The following is a 22,517-nucleotide window of genomic DNA, read 5'->3' on the forward strand; positions in this document are numbered from 1 at the left end:
AACTATCATATTGATGCTACATATCAGTTTTCATTTAAGTTATGTTAAGCTAACTAGATAATTACGGCAATATAAGGAATTCTAGATATATGACAAACAAATTTATAGAATTTAAATTCACACAACAAAAAAAAAAAAACAGGAGAAAACATTAGTATGTATGAGTGAAGACTGAACATCTTTAAAGTCTATAAGTTTAAAAAAGCCTTCATGTAAAAACTCTTAAAAAATAGAAGATTATATACAGTGGTGTTAATAAGCATAATTCACAACTCAGCATGGCTTAAGCTTTTTATTACATAATTAACATGATCATTATGTAAGAGTTGAATAATACAAAAGATTTAGATAAAAATTTTTTTCTCTCAATCGTACAACTCAACTCCTCAGAGGAACACACATTAAATTGTTTCTTTTTTATCATTACAGATATATTTTGGTAAATATAAATGTATGTCTATTAGAAACACAAATTGCATAAAACTATAAATGTTAATATATACTTTATTTTTAACTTAACAATGCCCCTTGAAGGTCTTTCCGTATTATCCCATAGAGATTGATCTCATTCTTAATAGTTATATAATATTCTATTTCATTTATGAAAAAATCAGTATTCTAGATTGTTTCTAGTTTTTTGCTGTTTATGAAACTGCTGCAATAAACATCTCTGTATACTCTCCACATCCTGGTATAGTTCTAGTAAATTTATAGGAATGGTTGGGTTTCATTATTTTGTAGATATTGCCCTTCAAAAAGATTGTATCTCTATGTTCCCACCAGTAATACAGAAGTGCATTTTTCTTCATATAAACACCAATGTTGGACAGTAGAAGACAGTTTAGTCTTTGCTAAGCTAACAGGTGGGAAAACTCATGACATTAATTTGCACATATGTAAATATGAATAGAATTATTTATGATAAAGTATTTGTGAGTAGAGTTTTCTCATATTTGAATAGGTCATTTGTATTTTTTGTTGTTCATTTTTATTGAGTTTTCATCTTATTGATTTGTTACTTGTTTTTATACGGACTTTAGACCTACTTTCTGTCACATATGTTGTAAATGTTTTTCCCAGTTCTTGAATTTTTTTATGTTTTGGAGCGTGTGTGTGTGTGTGTGTGGTGGGTGGGAGGGGGGGTCTTGTAAATAAATTTTAAATTCCTATCTTGCCCGAATTATCAATTTTGGCTTTTATGCCTTCTAAATGTGATGTCACCCGTGGAAGTTCTTTTTCTATTCTGTGATTACAAAAATACATATATTTTTATCTACTATTCTGAATGTTTCATGTTTTTACATTTACTTGTTTTATCCATCTGAAATTTATTTAGAAGTAGGGACTGAAGAAGAAACCCATTTTTTCCCCAAAGGCTTTGCTGTTGTTCCAGGACCATTTATTAAATAACCCATCTTGTCCCTACCAATATAAAATGTCACCTTTCCCTATAATAAATTCCTAAGGGGAGTTGTACTTATTTCTGGATTTTCTATTTAGTTATATTGAACTAATCTCTTTCAAAGTTCTCCTTCCGTCAATGTTTCACTCAATGAGATTTCTTTATCTTGGATTGAAAAGGTATCCTCATTACAACCATGAGATAGAAAGAAATCCTAAGAGGTCACTGTCTTCACAGTAACTAAACACAAAGAAGTTCAGTGTGTTTTGTTTCATTTTTAATATTTCAGATCCTTAAAGTTTTGATAGCTTGAATGTAAGAATAATTAAAGTTTTGTTTTTCTTTCCATATAGTTCGCCTGCTTTTAGTTTTCAGTTATGTAATCTTCAAGAACTCTAAGCAGATAGCAGCACTGTTATGGATTGTAATGCTATATTTAAAAGGCCTTTTGCAAAAATAGGCATAGTAATAATTTATGGAAACAAATCATTGCTAGTTTATAATGTATGATTATTTAATCTTTCCAACTATGTGAAGAAGCATTATTAATATCATCTACATTTATAGGGAGAAATTCTGTCTCAGAAATGCAAGTCATTAGCACAAGGCCATATGGCTAGCAAATTAGAAAGAAAAAAAATCTCAAATCAAACTCTGATTTTTTTATAGTAATCCAAAGTTCTTTCCACTACTTCAGATTTCCTGAGGTTAGAAGCATTTTTAAAGTTTGGGCTTTGTGCCTGGCACTGTGATAGGTATTGAGTGGTAAAAACATCTTCTGTTCTCACTCCCTATGTTAAGATGGAATTACTTCTGAAGTCCATAATAGACTAGGCAGAAGCAAAACTGTGAAATTAGTGGTTAATGATGACATCCTCCTTGCAACCTTATGAACCCTGCTTTTCAATGCCCAGCCATTTTATACTCTCATGGTTCTAATGTGCAAAAAGCCACTCCAATGTCCTAACCAAGTCTGTCTTCCTTCGACTTACTCTTATGCGCTAAACCATAATTTCTTTTCACTTTTAACACTATAAATTTACAGCTCTGGATCTTAAAGTGGTCTCCTAAAAACCCATGATAATTTAAGAGTGATGCAACATCATCCTCTCTTCTGGGCCATTTATACTTTATGGAGGACTTTTGATACTCTATTATTACTTTCTAATTATTAAAGAAATATATAGATCATTTTGGAAAATAAGTAGCATTATGGGAAAACTTCATCCATCATCTTATATTTAGAGATAATCTTTATGTATGTACATGTAACATACTTTTTGACTCTCTTTGACGTGCATGTATTTATTCTTTGAAGGGTTCTACTGACCATAATGGCTGATAGTCTCCTTTTTGTTTTTTATTTTAGGATATGTTTACAATATCTTTCCATGATACTGAATTCTCTTCCAACATAATTGCTGCATAGCAATCCACAATGTGTCCATCTCCTTGTTGTGAGACATTAGGCTGTTTTCATTGTTTGGTGTAATGATACTAGCCCCAAGGTTAGTATCCTTGCAGCAAAATCTTTATCCATATATGATTATTTCCTTAGAATAAATTCTGAACAGTGAATTCATGAATCAATGTGAACACAAAATTTTGAAGCTTTGTGAAATAACTTAGCCTAAAGAAACAACTTCCTAGTGGGGCATTCTAGGACATTCTAGTGGGTGCACCATAGTTTCTTGGATCACATCACAACAATCATCCAACTATGCCATCTATTTATGCCAACTATTTGCTTACAAGTTTGGAATTATCATGGTTTTGAAGAGCCAAATTAAAACCATTTTATATGTGTAATAGAGGGTGATGCTCAACCTTTTACATTTTTCGAAGAAAATTTTAAGGTGAGACTTGTAAAAGAAAGGATAGGACTCTGGGATATGGTCACACTGATTTTGAATAATAATGGAAATTATACACACACATTATTTTATGTATCACTATAAAGAAAATAAAGTTCAATTATACTATGACTCAATGCTTTCTTATTTTTTTAATTTTTATTTTATTATTATTGAAAGAATTATTTTAGATCCATTTATAGATAGATTTTTATAATATATCAGTCTTGTGGAAACATTGAAATAAAAATAAAGAGATAAAAGCAAAATTGCTTAATGCACCCTAAAACTTCACATTCAGATATTGACATTTCTTAAATCACTTTTTGACTCAAAATTGTCCATGTCCAAATTTTTCTACTCAGCTTTGAATTCTGAAGCTCATTCTACAAATTTGAATGTACATTGGTAAGAAAGGACAGACAGCTTTGTCGTGACTGCCTTCTGACTGACAGCAATTATAAGATCCAAATCTACTTTTGAGATACTCAGTTGTGAAAAATGTGCAAATGGTGTATATGTACATATTTCATTAGAATCAATCAAACAAGAGTGTAGCAAAGAAAACATATATATAAGCAGATATATTTGAGAAACATAAACACCAAAATAATAACAGCTAAAGTAATACTATTCATAATAATCACAATGATATATTTTATTTGTGCCACTGATCGTTACTAATCAGATGAGATTTTCCAAGCATGCATGCATTTTTGGTCAAAATAGAAGGTCCCTGCTTTGACACACCTCCTTTGCTATAAACACACCGAGTCAGGGAGATAGTAACAGATGATGGCTAGCAATTCATCTCCCAAAGGGTAATAACTTCATGCTGTTTGCTTCAGAACTCCTACAAATTTTCTGCTAATAAGTATTTTTTCCAAGCACAAGAATTCATATGTTAGAAGTTTTTTTAGTCTTCCTTATAGCCATTCTTGAGAATGGCTTGAAAGAAAGTGATTTACCATTATAAAAATCATGAATTGATCAGTGTAATTCAATTTGTCAAAATGTATTTATCCAGAAGGTATGAAGAAAAAGGATTTTCTACTGATGTCAGAAACACTTGAAGATGTGTTTGAATCCAGAAGAAAAACATGTTCATGTTTTTAGAAAGGACATAGGTGTTGCTGGAATCCACATGGCCTTGGAATATAATTGAGTGGTACAGTTTTAAGTTGCATGCGCATGAGATTACCTTTTCCATTAGATTTCTAAAAGTATTTCTGAATAACCTAGATTCACTACTTATTTGCTCTGCTACCATTCTTAATGGCTCATAATGCAGTGGCAAGCTATTGTCTCTGAATAATAGAACTTTTAGGATTATCTATTGGTTAATTGGCTGCATTCTTAGAGAAAGAGAAAATAAAATTTATTGGGAAACTGATGCAGTACCTTTAAAATATGCACATGAAATCAAGTACCGCAAATCAGAACATTCTTAATGTTTTCAATAAGTAATTATTTTGAGCACATTAGTACATTCACAGACATGATGCTGAATATAAGAAATTAAATTACTTTAGATTTGGTATCAGTAATAGAGTGGTGTCAACTTTAGTGAGCTGCCATAATTCAGATTAGATTCTTATGTTAATAATATTGTATTATTATATTGAAAGTTTTAATAGTTTCTGATAATTTTATATTATATTCATAACAACAAATTATTTATCTTGAAGTATTGAAGCACTAACTGGAATTCCTCAGCATGGATCCTCTTCATACTTAGAGCTCAATATGAGCCCTTTACAAAAGTATTATAGCTACAAATGTTTAAAAGACTGTAAATATGTGGCCAACCTCAGATTCAAAGGTGTCAATTATTACACATTATATGGTATTTTTTTCTTTTCTGCTATAGCATATAGTAACCAAAATTGCACATGCAAAAATAAATTATTTTATATTTCTTTGATGGTAAGGTTACCTCTTAATTGAGAATAGGAGTTATATTCAGGCTATTTCAGTACGTAGACTAAAAATTCACCATCTTAGCCCACCTTGTCCTTTGCTTTGTGCAGAGTATAGTAAGTGCTCTGAGGGTGAATGAAATTGTGATAAGCAAAGTTCTAATGACTGATTCAAACATAGAATGTCACCCCCTGTGTCCAGCCTGTGATTTGAGGGAAAATGCTGCACTACAAGTGTTTGTCTATCAGATCTCCAAAGCACATTGACCAAAAGATTTGAAGCATTCTTCATGGTTGTTCAATGCGGCGACCGTGACATGAAAGAGTTTTGGAATATTGTAGCATGAGAAGGGAGGAGAGGGGATTTTAATTTCCTTCCTCCACTTCTGTGTGGGTGAAAACCATTCCATAATTACCTTTTGTTTTGAATGTTTATGGTTATCTTCTGTGTCTTTTCCTGCTCTAAGCCCTTATGTCAGCAAAGAAAAGGGAAGAGAGGAATAAGCCATTCTACTTTCTGGTTACCCTCATAACACCAAGTGTAAGTCTATTTCTTACTAAAGTTGCAAAAGACAGAAAACCAAACACCGCATGTTTTCACTCATAGGTGGGAACTGAACAATGAGATCACTTGGACTCGGGAAGGGGAACATCACACACCAGGGCCTATCATGGGGAGGGGGGAGGGGGGAGGGATTGCGTTGGGAGTTATATCTGATGTAAATGACGAGTTAATGGGTGCTGACGAGTTGATGGGTGCAGCACACCAACATGGCACAAGTATACATATGTAACAAACCTGCACGTTATGCACATGTACCCTAGAACTCAAAGTATAATAATAATTTAAAAAAAAAAAGTTGCAAAAGAAAATTGTAGCCACAAACTTCCAGAAACGGCCCTCAGGATGTCAAAAAATGGAGAAACATCTATAAATTCCTCTAGGCCTATATTTGGTTTTAAATTACGACTTTTACAAATAAGGAAAGGCTAATTTGCTATGTTTATTTCCTTTGTTGGTAAATACGGAGTATGTTAAAGATATCTGGTGAGACCTAATGACTTCAAAATTAGACTTGAAGGGGGTCTCAAGCACATCATAGAGGCTGCACAATGAGGCAAAGAAAATGGTTTTCAACTGGCAAGATTTGGGTTGTAGTTTTTACTTTAGCACTTATTAATTGGATAAAAATGCAGATTCCTTGGTCTCCTTGTCTTATATCTAGCCTGTATAGATGGTAAACCACGAGCAAGTTCTTTCTATTTTCTTGAGAAGGAGTCTCACTCTGTTGCCCAGGCTGGAGAGCAGTGGCACGATCTCGGCTCACTAAAACCTCCGCCTCCTGGGTTCAAGATATTCTCCTGCCTCAACCTTCCCAGTAACTGGGATTACAAGTGCGTGCCACCACGCCAGGTGAATTTTTTGTATTTTTAGTAGAAATAGGGTTTCACCATGTTGTCCAGGCTGCTGTTGAACTCCTGACCTCAAGTGATCCATCTGCCTCGGCCTCCCAAAGTGCTGGATTAGAGGCATGAGCCATTTGCTGCCTCTATTAAGGGTTGTTGTGAAGTATAAGATCATGTATGTGGAAGTCAACTGCAAATTATGACATGGTATAAGATTCAAAGATTCAGAACGATGCACTCACAAGGATACTAATCTTCATACAAATTCTGCTCAGACCTTTCTGGTCTCTTGGCTTGGTCCATCTACTCTTGCTATGTAAGGAGACTGACACTGATACAAACAAACAGGCTACTAACTCTGCAGAAATATTAGGCCTTTAAAGTTAAAATTTCATTGTAACATATAATAACCAAGAAGATTTTCACCCTTCCTCTTACATAAAGTGTTAACAGTTTATGCTCATTATGTGGAAGGTGGACGTAACTCCTATAAAATAGGTCCCCTTTGTCTCGCCACAACTGGAACTTACTAAACTTACTAATTCTTTTATTAGGTGAGTATCACAGCATAAACAAATAATCCAGTCAGCAAACTGGAGAAGATTAGATCTATAGGAAGTCAATCTCATTTTCTCTGTTTTCAAGGCAAATGAAATCTCTTGTACTTTATTTTCAATGACTAAGACAGTAAGCTAGTTTTGTGGGTAGAGGTCAAGTGCAATTTGATAAGGATCTTAGTCTCAAAACATATTAAAGATCAGGATATCATATAAAAGATTAGGATGAAGTTTCTTGAGCTGTTATAAAAACTAGAGGATGTCAAGTTTCAAAGGACCTTAGATATCAGCTAATAAAACTTTTTCATTTTATGGATGGGAAACTAGAGTGATATATTGATTGGCCTAAGATGATATGGATACAGTGAGCAGTAAAAGCAGGACAAGATTGTGGGTCAATGTGACTTGAATATTATTTGCAATTGCAGTAATTGTATACAGTCTTTAAGTTTCATTCTAATTTTAGTTATAAATGTTGTTTCATAGGTGCTTAGGGCATTCCCTAAAACTCTTTCCCCATCTCCTCAGGATGCAGAGCTGGTTCCATATATGGATGATATACTCAAAGGAAGCTTTCAATAGAGAGGGTAAAGAAGAGAGATGGGATTTCATCATTTCTTTAATCTGAAAGCTGTTTGTTCATTTGCATTCAGGATATCTAGGGCAACATGCCTTAATGTGATGCTCCCAGGACATAGCACATCAATTACTCCTTCTTCTCTTCTTAATATCTTTGTGCCTCATTTTTTATCTGTAACATGGGGTGACAACAGTACCTACCCTATCCATTATGGTGAGAATTAAATGAGATGACATATGTAAAGCATTTTGAAAATTATTGATACATAGTGCTAATAATATTAGCTCTTATTATTGCTATTGTTATTTTTATTTACTAAACCCTATCATCAGTGTTGGTGAGATGCAGTTTTTAATCTATGAAGGCTAGTAACAGGGCACAGGAAAAAAAATCTGGCCAAATAGCCTCAATATAATAGTCAAGATTACTCAAAAAGACCAGTTTCAGAGCTGAATAATTTTAAGATTCTATTGAAGATTATTCCTTATAATTATAATGAGAAAAGGTGGTGTAGAGGATAGTACATGTATGAACAGAACAATTTTTTTTTTAATTTTAGAGGTTAAAATTTGGTCATGAAAGAAAAAATGTTCACCAGGTATGTGCAAAAACAACCCCGTAAATGTTTGACTCTCTCCTAAGAATCTTGTTGTACAAGAAGATAAAGGTTATTATCTTCATTCTATAAGCTTTTAAAGACTTTCTACCTGTCTGATTCTTGACTCTCCCTCTGGCTTATTAGGCCTTCTCGAGGCTACTTTCTTAAACTACAGTTTATGCTGAAGGAGAAAAGGAGCAGGCCTAGGTCACAATAAAATAAATATCTATATTTTTTTGGAAATGAAATAAATATTTATATATTTATTTGTAAGTGAAGTAAATATCTATATATTTATTTGTAAATGAAATAAATATGTTTATTTGTAAGTAAAAACAAGTATCTATTTATTTGTAAATTAAAACAAATAACTACATATTAAATACTTACTGCATGTCAACTGTTTTATGGACCTAACCTCCTTGAAGATCACATTAACACTGCAAGAGAGGCATTAAAATCTCCATTTTTCAAATGAGAAAATGGAGTCTCAAAACATTCACTTTCCCAGGGTCACACAACTTGTAAAGACCATAGCAGGAACTCAGCGGTAGCTTACTTGCTCGACGATGCCATCTGCAAAGTTTAAGTGGTTTTATTGAAAAACCAACCTTCTAGAAAACATTACCTTTTATAATACATACAGAAACATTAAGAATGAAACATGGGACCACAACTCAAATAAATGAAAATATAAAAAGGGAAGAAATCGCTTTTTAAACCAGCTATTCTATGAGAAAGCAGTGGTTCTATACTGTAGTATTTAATAAGGTATCCTAGTAAATAAACCTATATATACTTCTTTTAATAGCAGATGTTATTAGAAAGATGTTTTTCATTTAAAACATTTATTACGTAAATGATCTTCCTTTAAAATAATTTTTTTCACATTCTATGTGGAACATTTGGGGCTGCCAATTGTCATTTGGGATTACTCATAGGTACCCCCAATTTCCTTTGAAGCCAGTATTACGTTAAGACCATGATAGAAGTGCACTGAGAGACAAAGCAGTCAGGATTCACACGGAAGTGGCATTTCCAGGCTTTCTAGAGTGTAGAACAGTGTGGAGACAGCAGCTCTGTGTCTGTATTTGGGCAATGGACATGTATTAGGAGAATGTTAACAGTTATTCCTAGCCTTCATGGGGTCTCTGGTTTACCTTAAATATTTTGTTTTGTTATATAACAGGCTTTACTGTCTTACTAATCAGATGCCAGCTCCTAAATACAATAATCATTTGTTAGAAGGAAAACAGTTATCATAAGTTATGTCAGTATTGCTGCTTATCAAGGAAAAAATTTTCTGAGTGCTATTTAGAAGCATAAAATTTTCCTTGGAATTGTATGATACCCTTGCATGTGTAAGGGGCAGATGCAGCCAAATTGCACGGCGCTCTTCAAGAACTGCTGAAGAGCATCTTCCACTCTGCAAGAGAAATTGCTTTTTAATTAGCCTTTTCAGATTGTCTGTACAAGCCATAATAATTCATTTCATCAAAAAAATATAATTATCTTAAATATTTTAGGATACTCAGCTGGATTTAATTAAGCAAGAGGGTGTCCCCGTGTTTATACTCTTCAAATGGTTGCTGATTCCATGTAAACTTTATAAAAGTCTCTTCTTATGTGTATTTTTAAGGCCCTGAATTACTTTTATTACAAATTGTGATGTCATAAAAGAAAAGAAAGCCTTTTCTAAAAGAAGAGGCCAGTCTAAGGCACTGGGAAAATGAAACCATGAGCTGTACAGTCAGAAAGACTTGGGTTTGAATTTAGATTCTACCTCTTGCTCAATGAAAGACCATGGGTAAGTCTCTTAATCTCTCTGGGATGCACTTGAGTTGCTTCCTCAATAAAATGAAGATACGATGTACCATATAGGGCTGCTATGTAAAGTAAATAGCATGATGATGCCTGGTCACACCAGGTCTCAAACGTTTTGAGGTCCTTTCTGTAATAGTCACAAAGCATACTCTGCCAGACATGTAGTAAGAAGATTGAACATTATTCTGCCTACCTTTCAACCACCACTGAAGAGGCCGTAGTTAATGGGAACTGCATTTTAGCTGGGACTTAGTTGGCTCCTAAGGAAAAGCATTAAGCTTGGCTGGTTCTAAGTGAAAACAGTATTCCAGCTGGAGGACATTAAAACAGGGCAGATTTATGGCTGGATTTAACTGTAGGATCTGATAGTGACCTCCACCTCTCTACATTTACTTGTATGCCAGTAGTGCATGCCTACCCAGAAAACAAGATTCTTTCTTTTGCTGGGTCCAATCTGCTGTTAAGCCCATCCAATGCATTATTATTTCAGATATAGGACTTTTTTATTCCTAGAATTTCCATTTGTTTTTTTATTAAATTTTTAAAATCTCTCCTGAAATTCCCTGCCACCTCATCCACAATGGCCATCATTCACCAAGGTTTAATCCACTGTATTCATCATTTTCTATAATTATTTAATGTATGTTTAATAACTGTTTTAAAGTGTTGGTCTGAAAAGTCCAACAACTGCATTGTCTATGAATATACTATTTTTTTTCCTCTTCAAAAGGAATTACGTTTTCCTACTTTTCACATATCTAGTAATTTTTTACTGTGGATGAGTCTCACCTCTGAGCATAAACCAAAATGTTCAATAAATTGTTGATAAAGTGATTGTTATAAAACTCCATGTAAGCCTAGATTTAGAACTCTCAACAATAGGAGGTTTGTCTTAAACTCTCCCACATATTAATTTACTAAATTATATATTACTTAATTGTTTTTAAGGAATTTAGATTAAATCTTGAGTAGTTATAAAAATATATATAGGACATAAAAATAATTGTATAATGAACACCCATATACTAGTTTAGGAAGATCTTTAGCAGTACCCGTGATTCCTTCTCCAACCTCATCCACCATCCACTCCTTCCCACTCAGAGGTAACTTACTTGTTATTCTAGAATTTTTAGTTACTGTGTTTATGATTTATTTTCTTAATTACATATGTTTATGTCCCTGTGCTATATAGATATGGCATATGTGTGTGTATGTGTGTGTGTGTGTGTATAGAGAGAGAGAAAGACAGAAGTTTTTTTCACTGTGCAAGTTTTTACACTTCTCTTTCTGCTCTCAATTCAAGGTCACCTTCTCTATGAAGTCTTCCCAAATCACCCAGGCCCCATTCCCTAACTAGCTTTCCTTCCAGGCTTGCTGTTCCCCAACCCATTCTTCAAATAGAATCTCATCACTCTCCTAAATAATTTTTGTTTGTTTGTTTGTGTTTGTTTGTGTCTGTAGAGACAGGGTCTCGCTCTGTTGTCCAAGCTGGATGGAGTGGCAGTGGTGCTATCATAGCTCACTGCAGCTTTGAACTCCTGGGCTCAAGAAATCCTCCCGCCTTGGCCTCTCCAGTAGCTGGGACTACAGACACGTGCCATTACACCTAGCTAATTTTTAAAAGCTTTTATTTTATAGAGACAGTGTCTCTTTATGTTGCCCAGACTGGTCTCCAACTCCTAGCCTCAAGCAATTCTCCCACTTTAGCCTCCCAAAGCATTGGGATTATAAGCTTGAGCCACCTCACCCCACCCTCTTTAGAGACCCCTCATCTCTTTTTGTCCAGGCTTAGAAGCAAAGAATTTGGGGGATATACATGTGCAAGCTGTAGTGCTATTTGTAGTTTTAAATGTTCTCAAGTAACTAAAACTCCTTTGGGAAAGCTTTGCTACTCACTGATGGGTGCCTCCCTGGCCCACCAGATCAGATAGAAGTCTTCACGGGGCTGCCACAGAGAGACTTGGAGACTTTCTGACCTCCAGTGAAAGATGAACCCAGCCTCAACATTAATGAGGGACCTTTCCCCCATGGACATTGGACGGGTCCTAAGGAGCTCCTGATGTTACTCTGAACCAGAAAAACATGGAGTGGAGAAATGCCGGCCTACTCTGATTTTTAATAACAGCTTTTAGGAGGAGAAGTCATAGTTTTATATAATCAATGTAAATAATTATTGAGTACCCACCACCCTACTCTGAGTTCCGCTTTGATCAATGAAATAATAAATAAATGTCCTTGCTCATGACAAAGAAATTTATACAAGAAAAAAAATCTCAAAAGTCTTTAGTAAGAGTTGTTTATTCTTTATAAAGATATAGATCACTCCAAATCGTCTCTGAAAAATTAAAAAAATATTAAAAGCGTTATAAATATAATGCCCAAATAACTTGATTGGAGGGAAGCTTTAAGTCAAACAAATGATGTAAGTAAACGATATTTTATGTGTTAATCCTATACATATCCACTTTTTGGGATTCAACTTAAATATTACTAATTTTACTATAGGAATTTTTCAGTGCAGTATTTAGACTTTCATGATATAATATTGTCATATATATATAATTTATTTGATTCTAAGTTTGTAGTCAGGGACACAGTCTACAAATGCAACATTATTCCTGGAATAAATAAGATTAACTTGAGTGAATGATTTTATTGAGTAAATAAACTGGAAACTTCTATATTTGGCAGAAAGTTAATCTCCACATATGTGAGTATTCTAAACCTCGCTTTGCCCAAAGATTTTGAAAGAAAATAAAGCTAGTTTCTGCTTTGAAAGCAGTTGACCTCTAGAGTGTTAGATTGATTCTAAATTGGATTTTTTTTTGCTGAGTTGTCTTAAAAGTTTTTTCATTTTGTTTTGTTTTTGTCCTATGTACTAAAGGGTCCAAAAGGATTTCAGGCTTCTCTTCATTTATATCATTTGACTTAGGAAGCCTGTTAGTTCTTAAATGTCCTATTAGGATGTTCTCCTTTCCAGATAATGTATTTCTAATACTTGAATTTTAGAGTTGCCTGCAACTCTAGGAGAAGATGGCTCCTTAAATTAGATTTTCAGTAGTGTGAAAGGTAAGACTTCATCATTTCCTGTCTAAAACCCAGTATTGTTGGGGGCAATTTAAAGAAATTTAGAGAAAAGAATTTTGCCTGGGAATCTTATGGGATTCCTCTCTGCTATGCTTTTATCTGAGCCAATATGGCACCACGGTGTCTTGCTCTACTCAAATTCAAGAGGAGGGAACATACACCCCACCTCTCAATGAAAGAGTATCCACTTCCTCTTATAGGCAAATCACATGAGATGAGATAGAATAGCTGGGAATTTAGTTTTAGTGAGGGAGTAGGAAAGAGAAACCCAAATTCTCAATTTTTAACACAGTGCTGTAGAAATTACTCCTCTGAAATCAGGGAGACATTATTGCAGGGGTACATTACTGCATGTACCTAGGGTTACGAGGTACATGGACAGTAAGATCTTACAGACCAGGTACTAAGTTCCAAATCTTCCACTTTCTTGTCTGCAAACCTGCTTTTCTTTGAGGGTTGTTGAGAGTTAATTTAGGTAACGAAAGTAAAGGCCTTAGGCACCACTCTAGGCACACAGCTATTATAACAAACAGATCACTACATGGATTTGCTGGAAAATTAGCTCTCTACCTGTAATGCCTTGACTAATCTTCATTTCAAACAGGGTTAGTTAAAAATAATTCAATGACCCTACCCACTAGACCATTCAAATACTTTTTAAATTCGTAACTATGCTTATTTATTTGCTACATGAGAGTTCAACAATGTTAATAGAAGCAGAATTAGAATTAAGGCTTAAAATCACTAAAACTGCATATAAAAGTAATTCTATTTAATGGTTTGATTGAATTTTGCTAAAATTTAAAAAAAAGATTGTTTAAAAAAAAAAAGGTCCATCTTCCTTTGTGAGTCCACATGATCTCTGATAGCCACAGTTTTGAGAGTGTAGTATGCCTAACTGGAAAATGTACTACTTTCTGCTTTGATTCTTTTTCCCCTTCTCCTGACTAAGCACATTGAGCATTTTGTTTGTTTGTTTGTTTGTTTTTTCTTTTTGGCAAAATATCCAATATATACATTAGAATTATCTTATGTCAACATTTGTGAGGTAAGTGTACATTTATTTTTCTTTGGCAAATGGCAATATACTTGTGAATTGTATTTAGTGCATATGCTTTCATAAGATTCTCCGAGTATATCTTATGAAATATCATAAAATGGTTCTGGAACTTGTATGTTAATCAGAGATTCTAGGTTTCAGCAAATTGGGTATATTAATTCTTAAAATGAAAATCCAAGAAAGGTTGTCTTCTTCATCTTGGTCCATGTGAACAATTTTTTCTTGTTTTTTTTGGTTTTGTTTTGTTTTTTGTTTTTTGTTTTTTTTGAGATGGAGTCTTGCTCTGTTGCCCAGGCTGGAATGGAATGGCACCATCTCAGCTCACTGCAAGCTCTGCCTCCCGGATTCATGCCATTCTCCTGCCTCAGCCTCCCAAGTAGTTGGGACTACAGGCACCCGCCACCATGCCCGGCTAAATTTTTTTTTTTTTTTTTTTAGTAGAGACGGGATTTCACCGTGTTAGCCAGGATGGTCTCAATCTCCTGACCTCGATCTGCCTACCTCAGCCTCCCAAAGTGCTGGGATTACAAGCGTGAGCCACCGCGCCCAACCTTCTTTTTTTTTTTTTTTTTAAACGCAGACTTCATCAGCTTGATTTTAGTTCTGCACAAACAATGGTGGAGGGAAAGGTTTCTTTGGTTTCTTCTGCTTTTCTTAGTCACTTTCTTTCCCTGGGACCTGATTCAACATCTAGGCTGTCTTGAAAACCCTACACTGAGGGCCCCTCGTGGCAGCACCCCTGTTCTTTTCAGTCCTGGCTCTTTACCCTCCTCGCTGCTCATTGCCCTAACAGCTGGCTCTCCCTTTGAAGTACTTTTCCTAACCTAATGTTTTCTCCATCGGGTATTAACTGACATATAACACTTGACTTGTCCCCCCTACCCCACCTCTTTTTAACCACTTTCTCATCTTATTAGTCTATTTACTTGTGTGTGTGTGTGTGTGTGTGTGTGTGTGTGTGTGTGTGTTCAACAAGGAAGTATTCTGTGCCTCCTTATTACATTAAGCCTGCTTACACTTCACTGACCCTAAATTAATTCTAATTTGGCCCTTTGGGACTTTATTCTTTCCTGATGTATTAGTCCATTCTCACACTGCTAATGAAGACATACCTGAGACTGGGTAATTTATAAGGAAAAAGATGTTTAATGGACTCACAGTTCCACATGTCTGGGAAGGCCTCACAATCATGGTGAAGCAGGAGCAAAGGCACGTCTTACATGGTGGCAGGCAAGAGAGCATGTGCAGGGTAACTGCCCTTTATAAAACCATCAGATCTCATGTGACTTATTCACTATTATGAGAACAGCATGAGAAAAACCCACCCACATGATTCAGTTACCTTTCACTGGCTCCTTCTCATAACAGGTGAGGATTGTGGGAACTACAATTCAAGATGAGATTTAGGTGGGGACACAATCAAACCATATCACCTGATAATTAGTCAGCTTCTTGGAGGAGAAGCTCATGCACAGGAGAATAAGCGAGGAAGCAGAGAATCTCCTGGTCTTATGCCCCACAACCACCAAGTGAAGCCAAAAAAAAAAAAAAAATCACAATCAACAACTGTTTGACCAAATAATTCAACAAACGATTGAGCCATCTAGATATTTGGTAGCGTGTTGTAACAGCAACAGAATCCTGTTTGTTTTCTACAGGGCCATTTAGCAATTTTCTTCTGTAGTGAGGAAATTGTTGCTTTTGTTTGTTTGAAGGACATTAAGGAAATACACTAAGTAACATTAAACACTACCTCTGTGACTGCTCTTAAAGTCACTGTGAGTTGGTTATGAGGCCTTAAGTGTGTAACTGAGAAACACACCTGCAGGAGAATATGGATGAGAAACCGTGAAATTTGTCTTTAATGAAAACAATTTCAAGTCCTAAACTTATGAACCTCCCCCAAAATCCTAATCCTCCTTCCATGTACCCTATCTCAGCCAATCCCATCTGCATCAGTCATATTATAAAAGCCAGAAACCTGATGAAGCAGCACAATTTTCTGGAGTAAATAACTGGGGTTTGTCATCTCATACTAAGAAAACTAAGGACGCAGACACACACACAGAGTGAGTTTAGGAGTGGTAGTTTAATAGGCAAAAGAAAGAGAAGGAACAACTTTCTGTGTTCTGAGAGACAGGGGCACCTGAGTAGGACATTTGGCCTGAGGCAGAGTGCGCCGGATTTTAGAGACAGACTTGAGAAGGCAATGTCTGATTTACATAGGGCCAAAAGATGGGTTGGACCAGGTGTGATGTTTACATAATGTGTGGGGCCCCTAATCTTATTATGCAAATAGGGTCTTTGCCTAGCTGGGTCCTTGTTACCTGACCCTTTCTGTACATGGGGCTGGCAAAGAGAAGGGAAGGTGGATCCGCCATTTTGAACATACTTAGTCCCAGGTGACCTTTTAACCTGTACAAACTTCTAACTAGAATGGATGGTAAAAAGAAGTGTGTGCGCATTATTTTGCCTCCTATTTTGCATGAGAGAGGTTCTCTTTTTATCCTATTTTATAGACATGGCTTATCTACTTCTCTCTTGATTTAGTCTTTATAATGGATTATAGTGAAGATAAGAAGTTTGGCAAAGTTCCCTGAAGGAAGGAGACAAGGGAGAAGACGGAGGAGAAGGACATAGTGAAATGTTCACAGAAGACCATCCAGCACATACCTGATTCCCATTGCTGTGTACACACTTTGTAAATTTGGACAAGTTCTTTCTCCTCCCTGAGCCTTGGTTTCTTCATTTTCAGATGAGGGTTTCATATTAGATAATCTCTAATGTCTGATTGTCTGACTCAAACATCTTTCATGTCTAAACTTTCCTGAATCTATCACACTAATTCAGAGCCTCCTAAATGTCCCAAATTAAAGTACAACTATTTTCACAACCAGTGTATCAAACTCTTCCTGCTTTGACAAAAACAGATGCAACTAGATGTGCCAACTGATTCTTTGAAAAGGAAACTCAAACTATTTTTGGGGGGGAGTTCTGCAAAGAACACTGTGGTGACTGACTTTTTGTAGGTTTTTGTTTTTTCACTTAGCTATATCTAGTCTTATCTAGACATCATTGAAAATATGCCTGAATTACAGGCCTTTTTCAGGTGTTCTTGAAATTACTAAGAACTGGTACCTTCCTTGACACTTCTTTTTATTAAATAGTGTGGGTGGTGGGACTATATCAGGAGTGGCAGATATAAATTTCCATAGGGGCCCCACTGTTTATACTATAAAAGCTCTTTTTGCAGCAGCATCTTCAGAGAGGAGGTGAGATACCTCATGGAAATATTGCTGCACCCGTAAGATTCTTACATAAGTCTTGTGTGGATGCCTTTGCTTTAGAAGGAACTTGGAATTGTCAGTCACAATTATTACCAGAGTGAGTAGATAACACTAACTCAGAGTGTTATATAACTCAGAGAGAATACCAGAAAAGATTAACTGGACAGATTTTACCTCATTCTTATGGCATGAAGTTATTTCATTTCAGGAAACTTAAATTCTTTGTTGTACTAAATTAAAAAACAATACAGTTTTGCCTAGGGGGAAAAGGAAAGAAAAGGAATAGCAGTTGAGGATATTGAACGTTTTGAACACTTATCTCTCTTAGGTCTTAAAAACTTATGGATCGTGGTGGACATATTTACCAGTACTATTTGAGTGTCTGCCCAAGATGGCAGATCACAGGTTTTACATACGGTGGGAGAAAGAAAAAGACGCTGTTGCGCAGAGGAAATAATACATGGTTAAAGAATTTCTACTGGAATGCATTCAGCACCAAATATTGCTGAAGTTAGATATTGAAACTACCTCATGGTCTATTACTTTGCAGTCAGGGGTTTCCTTATTTCCAGCACAGAAATAACTATTTTTAGCTACACTTAAACAATATTACAATGATAGTGTTTTTAGGGAAGGCAAGTGTGAAATGTAAGATAGAATTTGTTGTTGTTGTTGTCGTTCCTGTTCGGGGGGAATTTCCAAATAAGTCAAACAACAATAAGAATTAAAATGGGAAATGTGGGCAGTTTTCTATAATATCGTTGAATGCTTTCTGCCTTTGTTTGTATGTTGTTGGAAGCTGTTTTTATGGGTGTATTATGACTATTCTTCATTGGCCACTGAGATTAATTTCCCTTTATAGTTTTGTAATTACATTTGTGAAATACATTTTTTAACACCTAATCACCACCAGGGCACTCTTAAGAGATGTAATTAGAAAGTCCATCAGACATTCTGTCTTCAGTGTATTGCTAATTAGTGCTAATTCATTTTTTTTATTGCAACTTGCTGTTGGTATCATGAATGAAACCTTCATTATAGAGAATAGTTCTCATTGAAATGGCGTTCCCATTGGTTTAAGAGCCTTCTTTTAATTTGAGGATTGTTCCTTATTGGGGATTATTGTCAAACGTTTTTAAAAAGTATATTTCCAGTTATCTAAAGACAGATTGAAAGCAGACCCAAGCAATTAGGTGAGACAAGTATAACTTCCCGCCTTCTCCTACTATTTTCTTACTCTGTACTCCAAAGCTACACCACTGGGAACATTCCTATCAGCAACAGTGCATAAAACACAGAACAAGAACAAGATAGCTCATTTCCTTTGTTCATTTTTTTCAAAAGCAATTCCTGTATATTGCAAAAATTAGAAAATGCAGACAAGCAAAATCAAATCAAATCAAATAAATCACTTTCAATCCCACCATCTGGAGAGGTTCCAGTACCATCTTTGTCACCTTGCTATGGAAACTTGTGCAGTTTTCCTCTGTGTTGTGTGTGTGTGTGCGTGTGTGTATGTTTCTAATTATTTGCTTTCTCCTTCCTCAGAAAAAGCATATATATTCATGATATGTTAACTTTGGCCTTAATGTTGTAACTTGCTTAGGGCAATAGGGTGTGAGTAGTTGTGTCTTGCCTCATCTGAGCAAAGTGCCGCTCCCCTGGCAGGACCATCTTCTGCCCTGAGAACAGCATATTCCAGGCGAGTGCTGCTCCATCAGCCCTGCTCACAGAGAGAAAATCATGTGGAGCAGTTCCACAGCGGGTGCTTCAGCTGCCCCACTGTTACCATGTAATTTGAGGAAAAGAAAAAATCAGTTCTTTTTAAAAACTGAGATTTGGAGGTTATTTGTTACATAGCAAATCTAGTATTTTACCTAGTCTCTCTAAGACTCAGTTTCATGGCTGCAAAATTACAGTAACAATAAGAGTATCTACATGTGAAGGCTATTGAAAATATTAAAGGAGGTAATGCATGTATACTCATAGTGGCTGCTGCATAATATTATATTCTTCAAGCCTTTTTCTGTTCACATATAAAATATAATTATAAAAATAAGATTACATCGTACATTCAGTTTGTAGTCCCTTTTTAAAGTAATAACATACCAAAAACATCTATCTAGATAATTAAATATTCTAGTACACAATTTTTAATGGCTGCAGAGTATTCCATTAGTATAGGTGTGCCAAAGATTAACAAATTCATTATTTTGGACATTTAGATTATTTTCATATTCCACCACAGTAGACAAAGTTATGATGGACATTCCTACAATCAAATCTGGACCAATTTATAATATCAAGAGGAAAAAAACCTTAGTCAAAGAGTCTGGATGTTTTAAGAATTTTGGCATGTAGAGTTGTTTATAGCTTACAAACTTACAATGTTAATACAGCAAACCTTAGCTAGAAGATAGTTACATAATCTTTGAGGGTAGATCAATTAAAGAGAAAAATCATGGACAACTTATTTTCAAACTTCATTATTTTCAATGTGCGTGTTTATTTAAATACGTATGTTTCTAGAATCAGTGTGAAATACGGAAAGAAAATAGATTTTTGAAGTAAGAACTATTTTCAAGTTCTGTCTCTGACGCTTATTGACTGTGAGATCTTAATCAAGTTACTTAACCTCTGTGAACCTCTATTTCCTTATTTATAAAGTGGAGATTTAAATTCCAATTTGCATTTCATATGAGGATAATGTAATGTGTATACATTGTCTAGCTCCTATATGCATTCAGCTCATTTTAGTTCCTTCCTTCCTTTCCCACTAGTTATCCCCTACTCCTAACCCCTCCTCAAAAAAGGAGTCCATTTTAATGTTTTAATTTGACCAAAGACTACCATATATTCTTGTGTATCAGCCAACAAGGATAACAGATAGAGTTTCTTGATAAACATTAGGTTTCATCTATATCTCTCCAAAGAATATCAGAACTTTCTCTGAGAACAGAGACCAAGGGAGGAGCCCTGTTGCCTGTCACCCATCCGGCAGCAGTTAGTTCAGGACCCAGAACCTGCACATTAGCAACAGCAGAGAAGCAGTGAACTTCATTTAGAGTCTACTGGCACTTGGAGAAGCTATGCTAGTCAGGGTTCCTTTAGGGAAAGCCACAGATCCTGTTCAGATTAATTTAGTCAACTCAGTTATTCCAGTTCAGCTCACTGACTTTGCATAAGTTCTGGTTTAGTTCTACACTGCTTCCTTTAACTCCCATTACTGAATGTGTACCACCACCAGAGAGAGGTGAGGAGATACAAGATGTCATAGAAATATGAGTCAGCTATCAGCAAAATATGAATCATATTACCTATGGATCTAAGTCAAGTAGACATCTCTAGACACATTCTGAAATAACTGAACTTCTCAGTTATTATTCTGTCTGCATCCCCAAACAAAATCACATTAGTTAAGATTAATTCTTTGGTATTCCTCATTAAGTTTGTGGAGTTGATTAAACCTTGTTTTATAGGCTGTAATTTTTTATATACTTAATTTTTAAAAAGTGAACTGGTGATTTGATCATTGTACCTCATAAATTTATAAAATTTAATGTGTCAATTTTTTAAAAGTGAACTGTCAAGGTGAGTCATATGCAAGTTTCTCACAAGGACTACGCTTTCTTGAATAAAGCCGGATGTTCAGTTCACCTGAAAAATTAAATTGTCACATTGAAGTTGACTTTAACATCATCATTTTAGATAAAGGCAGTCAGATCAGATCACTGACTATAAGATCTTAGGGTCATGGTGTGAAACAACTGCTATGATGAAAACTATTTGTATATCGTTGTTGACATTTAGAGATCCAACTTGGTTGGCCATCGCTTGTATCATTAATCTCACTTAATTGCTCTGTTTTTCAAGGGAATCTAGCTAATTTTATAGAACCTTTTGAACTACTTACACAGCCGTGAAGAAAGGATAATTTCCAAAGGCACTCAAATTTCAGGGAAATGGATTCTTAAATAATTCAATAGGAAGAAAAGGAAAGTTTGTAATGATTAAATTACATTTGATGATGCTTTTCTTTATTAGTAAATATATGCACTGAAATTGGAAATGCAGGAGCAAGCTTGTCTCTTATAAGGTTCTAGATGAAATATCTTTGTATGAAATCCCATAAGTGGTGAGAGGATTGGGACACATGTGCGTTAAGGGGGTGCATGAGGGTAGCTCCCATTCAAGCTTTCTCTGCAATACAGAAAGACTCCGTAAGAGCAAGTACTGGATCTGGATTCAGTAAATATTTGATAAGTGAATCTATAAACACAATAAGTGCTCTGCTTCATTCTACCCCACCTCCACTTCTACAAGCACAAACATACAAAGATAAATGTATGTACAATGCATAGCAAGGTTATGGGGGAGAGGCAGAAAATCAAGAACCCCAGATTGGTTTATAGCTAGTGAGTATTGGTACAATAGGGCCTGTGGCTAACAGCCTGCAATTGTTCTAATTGGTGGATGTTGCAGAGGCAACAATTGTTAAATACGTTGAGTAACACCCCAGATATCCTTTTATTTAACCTCATTTTATTCAAGTCTAAGCACATTCTTTCTTAAAACAGTCTTGATATCAGAACCAAACAGAATTTCTAAAGGTGATTAAGAGAAATTAAACCGGGCAAGTGGATGAACTATTGTTATGGCTATTTCCACCCCAACTAGACTAAGCTTTAGAACTTCACTGCAGAATATTGAAGCCAACTAGGAAAAATCTTTGATGCGAGACAGAGTAGTAATTTAGAACATGAACTAGGTTGGACTCCGTGACAGAGTTTTAATTAGAGCTCTTCCACTAACTTTCAAACAGATTTAAAATAAATGATTCACTAGGTTTTCTTTTGCTCATCTATAGTGTGAGAAGTTTGGGATATTTGAATTCTAAGATCCCTTCCAATTTCATCATTTAATAAAATCAGGTGTACTTTATT

The 22,517-nt window shown here is 35.3% G+C and overlaps 1 protein-coding gene across 1 annotated transcript in view; it reads left to right on the forward strand.

The window, feature by feature from the left end:
* The window catches only part of CALCR (calcitonin receptor), a 152,079-nt gene that overhangs the window by 54,250 nt on the left and 75,312 nt on the right, over positions 1–22,517 (forward strand). The window lies entirely within an intron of this gene.

Source organism: Chlorocebus sabaeus, chromosome 21, assembly GCF_047675955.1.
Source record: "Chlorocebus sabaeus isolate Y175 chromosome 21, mChlSab1.0.hap1, whole genome shotgun sequence".
NCBI classification, from domain to species: Eukaryota; Metazoa; Chordata; class Mammalia; order Primates; family Cercopithecidae; genus Chlorocebus; species Chlorocebus sabaeus.